We start from the raw sequence: 12,298 nt of genomic DNA, 5'->3' as shown, positions 1-12,298 counted from the left end.
CACTTGGTCAGGTGGAGCTGGGGTTTGAACCACCAACCTTCCGATTTGTGGACAACCTACACTAACCAATGAACCACTGCCAATACACACATCAATGTGCAAAACCTTTGCGAAGATATAGCCTCAAATCCATTTTCGTGCTCGCCATTATATTTGTTGATGTGCTATACAACAACTGACAAAAACTTTTTCTCTAGAGTCTAGATTGTGTGTACCAAATCCAAGCCAATCAAACGAACGCTGTAGGAGGAGTTTTGAAAAAGTTGGTATGCTTTGTTATTGAAAATGGCAGACAGAAAACGTTTTGATATCATTTGACTCGGCATGCCTCAAGGAATCTAACAATAGCACTTTCATGAATTTAGACTCAATTTTGCAGTAGTTATAGGCAAAAAAAATCACTTTTCAATGACTGTTATGACATATAACTCATGGACATTTTGACACTTGGTCAGGTGGAGCTGGGGTTTGAACCACCAACCTTCCGATTTGTAGACAACCACCACTAACCCCTGAACCACTGAACCACTGCCAATGTGCAAAACTTTTGCGAAGATATAGCCGCAAATCCATTGCGGCATGCTCATCAACATGCTCAAACTAGGTGGCGCTGTACCGAAACTGTGCACGCACCCTCAGGTCATGACTGCCATCAAAACTACCAAATCTCATGTGAATATGTTTAACTTTGGCGAAGATACTGCCTCAAATCCGTTTGTTCCCACTCTGCGTAAAATTTGTTGACGCGGTGTACGGAAACGGATTGGCGAATCGACACGAATTCCATAACTTTTTGCCATGAGTGTCTCTAGATGCTACACACCCATTCTTTACGCAAATTGGACAAAAGCTCTATGACGAGTTCGAAAAAGTAGGTTTTACAAACAATTCAAAATATCGAAATAATTAGCATGACGGAAATGATGTCATATGGTGCAATCGAATTGGCATGAGCCAAGGAATCAGAAGAAACAAGAATTGCGTTTCTATGACGTACGGGTCAGCAGTTATAACCAAAAATGTAAGTGAAAATTTGGACTGTTGGTGGCGCTATCGGGTTTGACATAGACACTCCAAATTTGTTGTGGGGACTATTTGGAATGTCTTCTTTGAGTGTGCAAAATTTCATAACTTTCCTAAAAAAAAAGTTAAAATTCAAAATGGCCGACCCCCAAAATGGCCGACCGAAAACCTTTTGGTATCGTTTGACTCGGCATGCCTCAAGGAATCTAACAATAGCACTTTTATAATTTTAGACTCAAGTTTGCAGTAGTTATAAGCAAAAATAGCCATTTTTCAAATCTCGTGAACACTAGGTGGCGCTGTGACAAAACTGGGCATGGACCCTCAGGTCGTGACTGCCATCAAAACTACCAAGTTTCGTATGAATACGCTTAACTTTGGTGAAGATACAGCCTCAAATCCGTTTTTTCGCGCTCTACGTAAAATTCATTGACGCGTTATACGGTAACGGATTGGTGAATCAACACGAATTCCATAACTTTTTGCCATGAGTGTCTCTAGATGCTACACACCCATTCTTTACGCAAATTGGACAAAAGCTCTAGGACGAGTTCGAAAAAGTAGGTTTTACAAACAATTCAAAATATCGAAATAATTAGCATAACGGAAATGACGTCATATGGTGCAATCGAATCGGCATGAGCCAAGGAATCAGAAGAAACAAGAATTGCGTTTCTATGACATACGGGTCAGCGGTTATAACCAAAAATGTAAGTGAAAATTTGGACTGTTGGTGGCGCTATTGGGTTTGACATAGACACTCCAAATTTGGTGTGGTGACTATTTGGAATGTCCTCTATGAGTGTGCCAAATTTCATAACTTTCCTACGTACGGTTCTATGGGCTGCCATAGACGCAATGGCGGAAGAAGAAGAATAATAGATAATAATAATAATAATAACAAGCAGCGATACCGGGGTCAAGCCAAACATGGCAAAAAATTATTCATACGTGATGACTGCCATGATTTAACATCTAAGTTTGCATTAGTTTTATGAAATAAAGCAATTTTTTCGTATCTTGAGACCACTAGGTGGCACAGTGCCAAAAGAATATATGGTGCCTAAATACCAAATTAAGTGTAAATACAACAAAGCGATACGGAGATATAGCCTTAAATGACTTGACCACTAGAGGGCACTGACCAAAAAATAAATTGTGACTCAGGTCTTGATTGTGATGACACCCACCAAATTTGGTGTGAATACAATAAAGAGATGCAGAGATATAGCCTTAAATGACTTGACCACTAGGGGGCACTGACCAAAAAATAAATTGTGACTCAGGCCTTGATTGTGATGACACCCACCAAATTTGGTGTAAATACGATAAAGAGATGCAGAGATATAGCTTCAAATCTCTTGACCACTAGGGGGCACCGAAAAGTTTACAAGTCCTCCCAGAACATGTTGCTGATGAACCATACCAAGTTTCATAACAATACGCAATTGCGTTTCTGAAATACTTGAACTTAAAGAAAAAATTAAAAATGGCCGACACACAAAATGGCCGACCAAAAATCATTTGGTATCGTTTGACTCGGCATGCCTCACGAAATCTAACAAGACCAGTCTCATAATTTTACATTCAAGTTTGCAGTAGTTATAAGCAAAAATAGACATTTTTTATATCTCGTGACCAGTAGGGGGCAGTGTGACGAAATGGTGCATGCACCCTCAGGTCATCACTGTTATGACATATACCAAGTCTCATATTAATACGCAAAAGTTTTGCGAAGATACAGGCTCAAACACATTTTGGCGTGCTCGCCCTCGCATTCTTTGATGCGTTATACGAGAATGGATAGGTCTACCGAAAATCTTTTGATAACTTTTTGTCTAGAGTGTCTCTAGATGATGCATACCAAAAATCAAGCCAATCACACGAGCTCTCTAGGAGGAGTTCGAAAAAGTAGCTGTTCAATATAATTCAAAATGGCCGACAGGAAGTAGGTTTGACTCAGACATATTTGGTACAGTCGGACTCAGCATGAGCCAAGGAATTAATAGAGTGAAGTCTTATGTCATAGTGGCAATTTAATCAAATGATATAAAGATTTGTAAAAAAAATTTTACATATCCTGACCACTAGGTGGCGCCGTCCTAAAGATTTATAGGTGCGCTCAGAACATGTCACTGATGAACCATGCCAAATTTCGAAGCGATACGCCATTCTGTTTGTGAAATACTGAGGTTAATGAGAAAATTCAAAATGGCCGACACCCAAAATGGCCGACCGAAAACCGTTTGGTATCGTTTGACTTGGCATGCCTCAAGGAATCTAACAAGACCACCTTCATGATTTTAGACTCAAATTTGAAGTAGTTATAAGCGAAAATAGGCATTTTTCGAATCTCGTGACCACTAGGTGGCGCTGTGACGAAACGTTGCAGGCACCCTCAGGTCATGACTGTAATGACATATACCAAGTTTCGTGTCGATACAATAAAGTTTTGCGAAGATAAGGCCTCACGTCCGTTTTGGCGTGCTCGCCGCCATATATGTTGTCAATTTATATGAGAACGCATTGGTCTATCAAAAAGCTTTTGATAACTTTTTGTCTTAGGTGTATCTAGATACTACATACCAAAGGACATGCAAATAGGACAAACGGTCTAGGAGGAGTTCGAAAAAGTAGGTTTTCAAAAAATTCAAAATGGCGGAAAGATGTGCATGACACAAATGACATCAATGTGTGCATTTGAATCATCATGAGCCAAGGATTCAGAGGAAACAAGAATTTAGTTTCTAGGACTCATGGGTCAGAAGTTATGAGCATGAACATAAGTGGATTTTTGGACTGTTGGTGGCGCTAGAGGGTTTGAGTCAGACACACCAATGTTGCTATAGTAACTTCTGAGACTGTCCTCTACATGTGTGCCAAAATTCATAACTTTCCTATGTACGGTTCTATGGGCTGCCATTGACTTTCGGCGGAAGAACGAGGAAGAAAAATAATAATAAATATAGCTGCAAGCAGCGATACCGGGGTCAAGCCAAACATGGCAAAAAATGATTCATACGTGATGACTGTCATGATTTAAGATCTAAGTTTGCATTAGTTTTATGAAAAAATAGCAATTTTTTCGTATCTTGAGACCACTAGGTGGCGTTGTGCCGAAACAATAGATGGTACCTCAGGTCATGACTGTGATGACACATACCAAATTTAGTGTAAATACAATAAAGCGATATGGAGATATAGCCTTAAATGACTTGACCACTAGGGGGCACTGACCAAACAATAAATTGTGACTCAGGTCTTGATTGTGATGACACCCACCAAATTTGGTGTTAATACGATAAAGAGATGAAGAGATATAGCTTCAAATCGTTTGACCACTAGGGGGCGCCGAAAAGTTTACAAGTCCTCCCAGAACATGTTGCTGATGAACCATACCAAGTTTCATAACAATACGCAATTGTGTTTCTGAAATACTTCAATTTAAAGAAAAAATTCAAAATGGCCGACACACAAAATGGCCGACCAAAAACCATTTGGTATCGTTTGACTCGGCATGCCTCACGAAATCTTAAAAGACCACTCTCATAATTTTACATTCAAGTTTGCAGTAGTTATAAGCAAAAATAGACATATTTTATATCTCGTGACCAGTAGGGGGCAGTGTGACGAAATGGTGCATGCACCCTCAGGTCATCACTGTTATGACATATACCAAGTCTCATATTAATACACAAAAGTTTTGCGAAGACACAGGCTCAAACACATTTTGGCGTGCTCGCCCTCGCATTCTTTGATGCGTTATACGACAACAAATAGGTCTACCGAAAAGCTTTTGATAACTTTTTGTCTAGAGTGTCTCTAGATGATGCCTACCAAAATTCAAGCCAATCAAACAAGCGCTCTAGGAGGAGTTCGAAAAAGTAGGTCTTCAATATAATTCAAAATGGCCGACAGGAAGTAGGTTTGACTCAGACATACTTGGTACAGTCGGACTCAGCATGAGCCAAGGAATCAATAGAGTGAAGTCTTATGTCATAGTGGCAATTTATTCAAATGATATAAAGATTTTAAACTATTTATTTACATATCCTGACCACTAGGTGGCGCTGTCCTAAAGATTTATAGGTGCGCTCAGAACATGTCACTGATGAACCATGCCAAATTTCGTAGCGATACGCCATTCTGTTTGTGAAATACTGAACTTAATGAGAAAATTCAAAATGGCCGACACCCAAAATGGCCGACCGAAAATCGTTTGGTATCGTTTGACTCGGCATGCCTCAAGGAATCTAACAAGACCAACTTCATGATTTTAGACTCAAGTTTGAAGTAGTTATAAGCGAAAATAGGCATTTTTCGAATCTCGTGACCACTAGGTGGCGCTGTGACGAAACGTTGCAGGCACCCTCAGGTCATGACTGTTATGACATATACCAAGTTTCGTGTCGATACAATAAACTTTTGCGAAGATAAGGCCTCACGTCCGTTTTGGCGTGTTCGCCGCCATATATTTTGTCAATTTATATGAGAACGCATTGGTCTATCAAAAAGCTTTTGATAACTTTTTGTCTTGGGTGTCTCTAGATGCTACATACCAAAGGACATGCAAATCGGACAAACGGTCTAGGAGGAGTTCGAAAAAGTAGGTTTTTCAAAAAATTCAAAATGGCGGAAAGATGTGCATGACACAAATGACATCAATGTGTGCATTTGAATCATCATGAGCCAAGGATTCAGAGGAAACAAGAATTTAGTTTCTAGGACTCATGGGTCAGAAGTTATGAGCATGAACATAAGTGGATTTTTGGACTGTTGGTGGCGCTAGAGGGTTTGAGTCAGACACACCAATGTTGCTATAGTAACTTCTGAGACTGTCCTCTACATGTGTGCCAAAATTCATAACTTTCCTATGTACGGTTCTATGGGCTGCCATTGACTTTCGGCGGAAGAACGAGGAAGAAAAATAATAATAATAATAATAAGAAAACTAACAATAACAATAGGGTTCTACGCCCCTTCGGGGCTTGACCCCTAATAATAAGAAAACTAACAATAACAATAGGGTTCTACGCCCCTTCGGGGCTTGACCCCTAAATATAGCTGCAAGCAGCAATGCCGGGGTCAAGCCGAAAAGGGCACAGAAGGATGAAATCTACAATGTTCTGATGCAGAGATATAGCTCTTGCAAAATACGGTTGATAAGGTATTCTCATTGGTTGCAAGGGAGTGAATTGGCAACCACCAGTGATTATAGTCAAAGCCATGAAATGAATAATCCATGATGACTCATGGTTTTAGATGTGTTGTTGTAATAGTTTTAGGCAAAAAATACCATATTTCTATCTCAAAACCACTAGGTGGCGCAATGACAAAGTTGTGCATGCAACATCAGGTCATGATTGTGTTATATCTAGCTAGTTGTATGACTATACTCTTTAGTTTAGTGAAGAAATAGTTGTATGACCATAGGGCTTGCTTGATATGAAAGATTTTGTTCAATTATAGGGCCACCTAGTCATTCAGGCATACCAATTTTTTGTGTGGCCTCAAACTCTGCTCATACATCAGCGTATCAAATCTGGTGAAAAAATTTCTTTTCGTTGCGAAGTTATAACCATTTATGTATAAAAACACAAATTGTAAAAGGTAATTTTTCGTTTTTTGCAATTTTCGGCCATTTCTGATGAAAATTTTAATATAACGCCAATAGAACTTTTTGTTCAGAAGGTAATGCAATGTTCTTCCTATGGTGTTTTCGAGTCGATCGGAATAACGCTCGCGGAGATATTCGCGCATGTTTTTTAAGTGCTGTTTTGCTGCGCAGGGCTAACCGTAAGGCGAAATCTGGCATGTTTGATATCGTTGGACTCAGCGACTATTCAGGACTCCTAAAAATCAAGTCCCGTCAAAATACGTTGATCACAGCCAAAGTTATAGGTGTAAAAAACATCTGTCTGGCCACTAGGTGGCGCTGCGACGAAACTGTGCATGCACACTCAGTTCCTGACTGGCATCAAAAGTACCAAGTGTCGTGTCAATAGGCCTAAGTTTGACGAAGATACAGCCTAAAATCTGTTTTTTTGCGCTCTACGTAAAATTTGTTAACGCGCTATACGACAACGGATTGGTTTATCGAAATTATTTTGATAACTTTTTGCCGTGAGGGTCTCTAGATGCTACATACCAAATTTCGCGACAATCGGGTAAAAACTCTAGGACGAGTTTGCAAAAGTAGGTTTTACGAATAATTCAAAATGGCGGAAAAATTTTCATGACGGAAAATGACGTCATAGGGTCCAATCGAATCGTCTTGAGCCAAGGAATCAGAGGAAACAAGAATGTCGTTTCTAGGACTTACGGATCAGAAGTTATAAGCAAAAACATAAGTTCAACTTTGGACTGTTGGTGGCGCTAGCGGGTTAGAGATAGAGACTCCAAATTTGCTGTGGGGACACATTGGACTGTCCTTTATCAGTGTGCCAAATTTCATAACTTTCCTACGTACGGTTTTAGGGGCTGCCATAGACCGCAATGGCGGAAGAAGAATAACTAATAATAAATATAGCTGCAAGCAGCAATGCCGGGGTCAAGCCAAAAAGGGCACAGAAAAAAGTAAAGTTGAATTCGGATGAGCAGTTTAAAGAACCTAAGAAAATCTCCTGATTTTAGATTAAGTAATATAACAGTTATCAGCAAAAAAGCTGTGTCTTCTCGAGGAGCATTGACAACTAGAACACTGAAGAAAATGTGAGTGGTGCTTGCAGTGGCAATTCTCAGCTCACAAAATGTTACAGTGGTGTTAATGAGTCAAAAGAGACCACCCCCATGTCTCTACGATGTTCTGATGCAGAGATATAGCTCTTGTAAAAAGGGTTGATAAGGTATCCTAATTGGTTGCTAAGGAGTTAATTGGCATGCACCAATGATCTCCAAGCCTTTAAAGGAATAATCCATGACGACCCAAGATTTTAGATGTACTGTTGGAGTAGTTTTAGGCAAAAATACCATATTTCTATCTCAAAACCACTAGGTGGCGCAATGACAAAGTTGTGCATGCAACCTCAGTTCATAACTGTGTTACATCTAGCTAGTTTTATGACTATACACTTTAGTTTAGGGAAGAAATAGTTGTATGACCATAGGGCTTGCTTGATATGAAAGATTTTGTTCAATTATAGTGCCACCTAGTGGTTCAGGCATACCAATTTTTTTGTGTGGCCTCAGACTCTGCTCATACATCAGCGTATCAAATCTGGTGAAAAAATGTCTTTTCGTTGCGAAGTTATAACCATTTATGTTTAAAAACACAAATTGTAAAAGGTAATTTTTCGTTTTTTGCAATTTTCGGCCATTTCTGATGAAAATTTTAATATAATGCCAATAGAACTTTTTGTTCAGAAGGTAATGCAATGTTCTTCCTATGGTGTTTTCGAGTCGATCGGAATAACGCTCGCGGAGATATTCGCGCATGTTTTTTAAGTGCTTTTTTGCTGCACAGAGCTAACCGTAAGGCGAAATCTGGCATGTTTGGTATCGTTGGACTCGGCGACTATTCAGGACTCCTAAAAATCAAGTCCCGTCAAAATACGTTGATCACAGCCAAAGTTATAGGTTTAAAAAACATCTGTCTGGCCACTAGGTGGCGCTGTGACGAAACTGTGCATGCACACTCAGTTCCTGACTGGCATCACAAGTACCAAGTGTCGTGTCAATAGGCCTAAGTTTGACGAAGATACAGCCTAAAATCTGTTTTTTTGCGCTCCACGTAAAATTTGTTGACGCGCTATACGACAACGGATTGGTTTATCGAAATTCTTTTGATAACTTTTTGCCGTGAGGGTCTCTAGATGCTACATACCAATTTTCGCAGCAATCGGGTAAAAACTCTAGGACGAGTTCGCAAAAGTAGGTTTTACGAATAATTCAAAATGGCGGAAAAATTTTCATGACGGAAAATGACGTCATAGGGTCCAATCGAATCGTCTTGAGCCAAGGAATCAGAGGAAACAAGAATTTCGTTTCTAGGACTTACGGATCAGAAGTTATAAGCAAAAACATAAGTGCAACTTTGGACTGTTGGTGGCGCTAGCGGGTTAGAGATAGAGACTCCAAATTTGCTGTGGGGACACATTGGACTGTCCTTTATCAGTGTGCCAAATTTCATAACTTTCCTACGTACGGTTCTATGGGCTGCCATAGGCCGCAATGGCGGAAGAAGAAGAAGAATAACTAATAATAATAATAAATATAGCTGCAAGCAGCAATGCCGGGGTCAAGCCAAAAAGGGCACATAAGAAAGTAAAGTTGAATTCGGATGAGCAGTTTAAAGAACCTGGGAAAATCTCTTGATTTCAGACTAAATAATATAACAGTTATCAGCAAAAAAGCTGTGTTTTCATTCAGTGTCATCTCTCCCTCTCTTCTCGAGGAGCATTGACAACTAGAACACTGAAGAAAATGTGAGTGGTGCTTGCAGTGGCAATTCTCAGCTCACAAAATGTTACAGTGGTGTTAATGAGTCAAAAGAGACCACCCCCATGTCTCTACGATGTTCTGATGCAGAGATATAGCTCTTGTAAAAAGGGTTGATAAGGTATCCTAATTGGTTGCTAGGGAGTTAATTGGCATGCACCAATGATCTCCAAGCCATGAAAGAATAATACATGATGACCCAAGATTTTAGATGTACTGTTGGAGTAGTTTTAGGCAAAAATACCATATTTCTATCTCAAAACCAGTAGGTGGCGCAATGACAAAGTTGTGCATGCAACCTCAGTTCATAACTGTGTTACATCTAGCTAGTTTTATGACTATACACTTTAGTTTAGTGAAGAAATAGTTGTATGACCATAGGGTGGCTTGATTTCAAAGGTTTTGTTCAATTATAAGGCCAACTAGTGGTGCAACCATACAATTTTTTTTGTGTAGCCTCAGACTGTAGTCGTACATCAGCGTATCAAATATGGTGAAAAAATCTCTTTGCGTTACGAAGTTATAACCATTTATGTGTAAAAACACAAAATTTAAAGGTAATTTTTCGTTTTTTGCCATTTTCGGCCATTTCTGATGAAAATTTTAATATAGTGCCAATAGAACTTTTTGTTCAGAAGGTAATGCAATATTCTTCCTATGATGTTTTCGAGTCGATCAGAATTACGCTCGCGGAGATATTCGCGCGTGTTTTTTAAGTGCTGTTTTGCTGCTCAGGGCTAATCGTAAGGCGAAATCTGGCATGTTTGGTATCGTTGGACTCGGCGACTATTCAGGACTCCTAAAAATCAAGTCCCGTCAAAATACGTTGATCACAGCCAAAGTTATAGGTGTAAAAAACATCTGTCTGGCCACTAGGTGGCGCTGCGACGAAACTGTGCATGCACACTCAGTTCCTGACTGGCATCACAAGTACCAAGTGTCGTGTCAATAGGCCTAAGTTTGACGAAGATACAGCCTAAAATCTGTTTTTTTGCACTCTACGAAAATTTTGTTGACGCGCTATACGACAACGGATTGGTTTATCGAAATTCTTTTGATAACTTTTTGCCGTGAGGGTCTCTAGATGCTACATACCAATTTTCGCGGCAATCGGGTAAAAACTCTAGGACGAGTTCGCAAAAGTAGGTTTTACGAATAATTCAAAATGGCGGAAAAAATTTCATGACGGAAAATGACGTCATAGGGTCCAATCGAATCGGCTTGAGCCAAGGAATCAGAGGAAGCAAGAATTTTGTTTGTGGGACTTACGGATCAGAAGTTATAAGCAAAAACATAAGTGCAACTTTGGACTGTTGGTGGCGCTAGCGGGTTAGACATAGAGACTCCAAATTTGCTGTGGGGACACATTGGACTGTCCTTTATCAGTGTGCCAAATTTCATAACTTTCCTACGTACGGTTCTATGGGCTGCCATAGACCGCAATGGCGGAAGAAGAATAACTAATAATAATAATAATTATTATAATAAAAAGAAAACTAACGGATACAATAGGGGTCTTCGCCCCTTCGGGGCTTGACCCCTAATAAATATAGCTGCAAGCAGCAATCACCGGGGTCAAGCCAAAAAAGGCACAGCAGAAAGAAAAGTTGACTTTGGATGAGCAGTTTAAAGAACCTAGGAAAATCTCTTGATTTCAGACAAAACAATATAACAGTTATCAGCAAAAAAGCTGTGTTCTCATTTAGTGAAATCTCTCCCTCTCTTTCGACGAGCATTGATAACTAGAACACTGAAGTAAAAATGAGTGGTGCTTGCAGTGGCAATACTAAGCTCACAAAATGTTACAGTGGTGTTAATGAGTCAAAAGAGCCCACCCCCGTGTCTCTACGATGTTCTGACGCAAAGATATAGCTCTTGCAAATACGGTTGATAAGGTATTCTCATTTGTTGGTAGGGAGTGAATTGGCAACCCCCAGTGATTATAGTCAAAGCCATGAAAGGAATAATCCATGATGACTGGTTTTAGATGTGTTGTTGCAGTAGTTTTAGGCAAAAAATGCCATATTCTATCTCAAAACCAGTAGGTGGCACAATGACAAAATTTGTGCATGCAACCTCAGGGCATGACTGTGTTACATCTAGCTAGTTTCATGACTATACACTTTAGTTCAGTAAAGAAATAGTTGTATGACCATAGGGCTTGCTTGATATGAAAGATTATGTTCAATTATAGGGCCACCTAGTGGTTCAGGCATACCAATTTTTTTGTGTAGCCTCAGACTGTGGTCTTACATCAGCGTATCTAATATGGTGTAAAAATCTCTTTGCGTTACGAAGTTATAACCTTTTATGTGTAAAAAAACAAAAAATTTAAAGGTAGTTTTTCCTTTTTTGCAATTTTCGGCAATTTCTGATGAAAATTTTAATATAACGCCAATATAACTTTTTGTTCAGAAGGTAATGCAATGTTCTTCCTATGGTGTTTTCGAGTTGATCGGAATAACGCTCGCGGAGATATTCGCACGTGTTTTTTAAGTGCTATTTTGCTGCGCAGGGCTAACCGTTTGACGAATCCTGGCATGTTTGGTATCGTTGGACTCGGCGACTACTCAGGACTCCAAAAAATCAAGTCTCGTGAAAATACTTTTATCGCAGCCAAAGTTATAGGCATATAGAACATTCGTCTGGCCACTAGGTGGCGCTGCAACGAAACTGTGCATGCACCCTCAGTTCCTGACTGGCATCTCAAGAACCAAGTGTCGTGTCAATAGGCCTAAGTTTGTCGAAGATACAGCCCAAAATCTGTTTTTTTGTGCTCTACATAAAATTCGATAAGGCCGTATACGACAACGGATTGCTGTATCGAAATTCTTTTGAT

Source organism: Paramisgurnus dabryanus, chromosome 5 (assembly GCF_030506205.2).
Source record: "Paramisgurnus dabryanus chromosome 5, PD_genome_1.1, whole genome shotgun sequence".
NCBI lineage: Eukaryota > Metazoa > Chordata > Actinopteri > Cypriniformes > Cobitidae > Paramisgurnus > Paramisgurnus dabryanus.
This window is presented reverse-complemented; position numbering follows the sequence as displayed.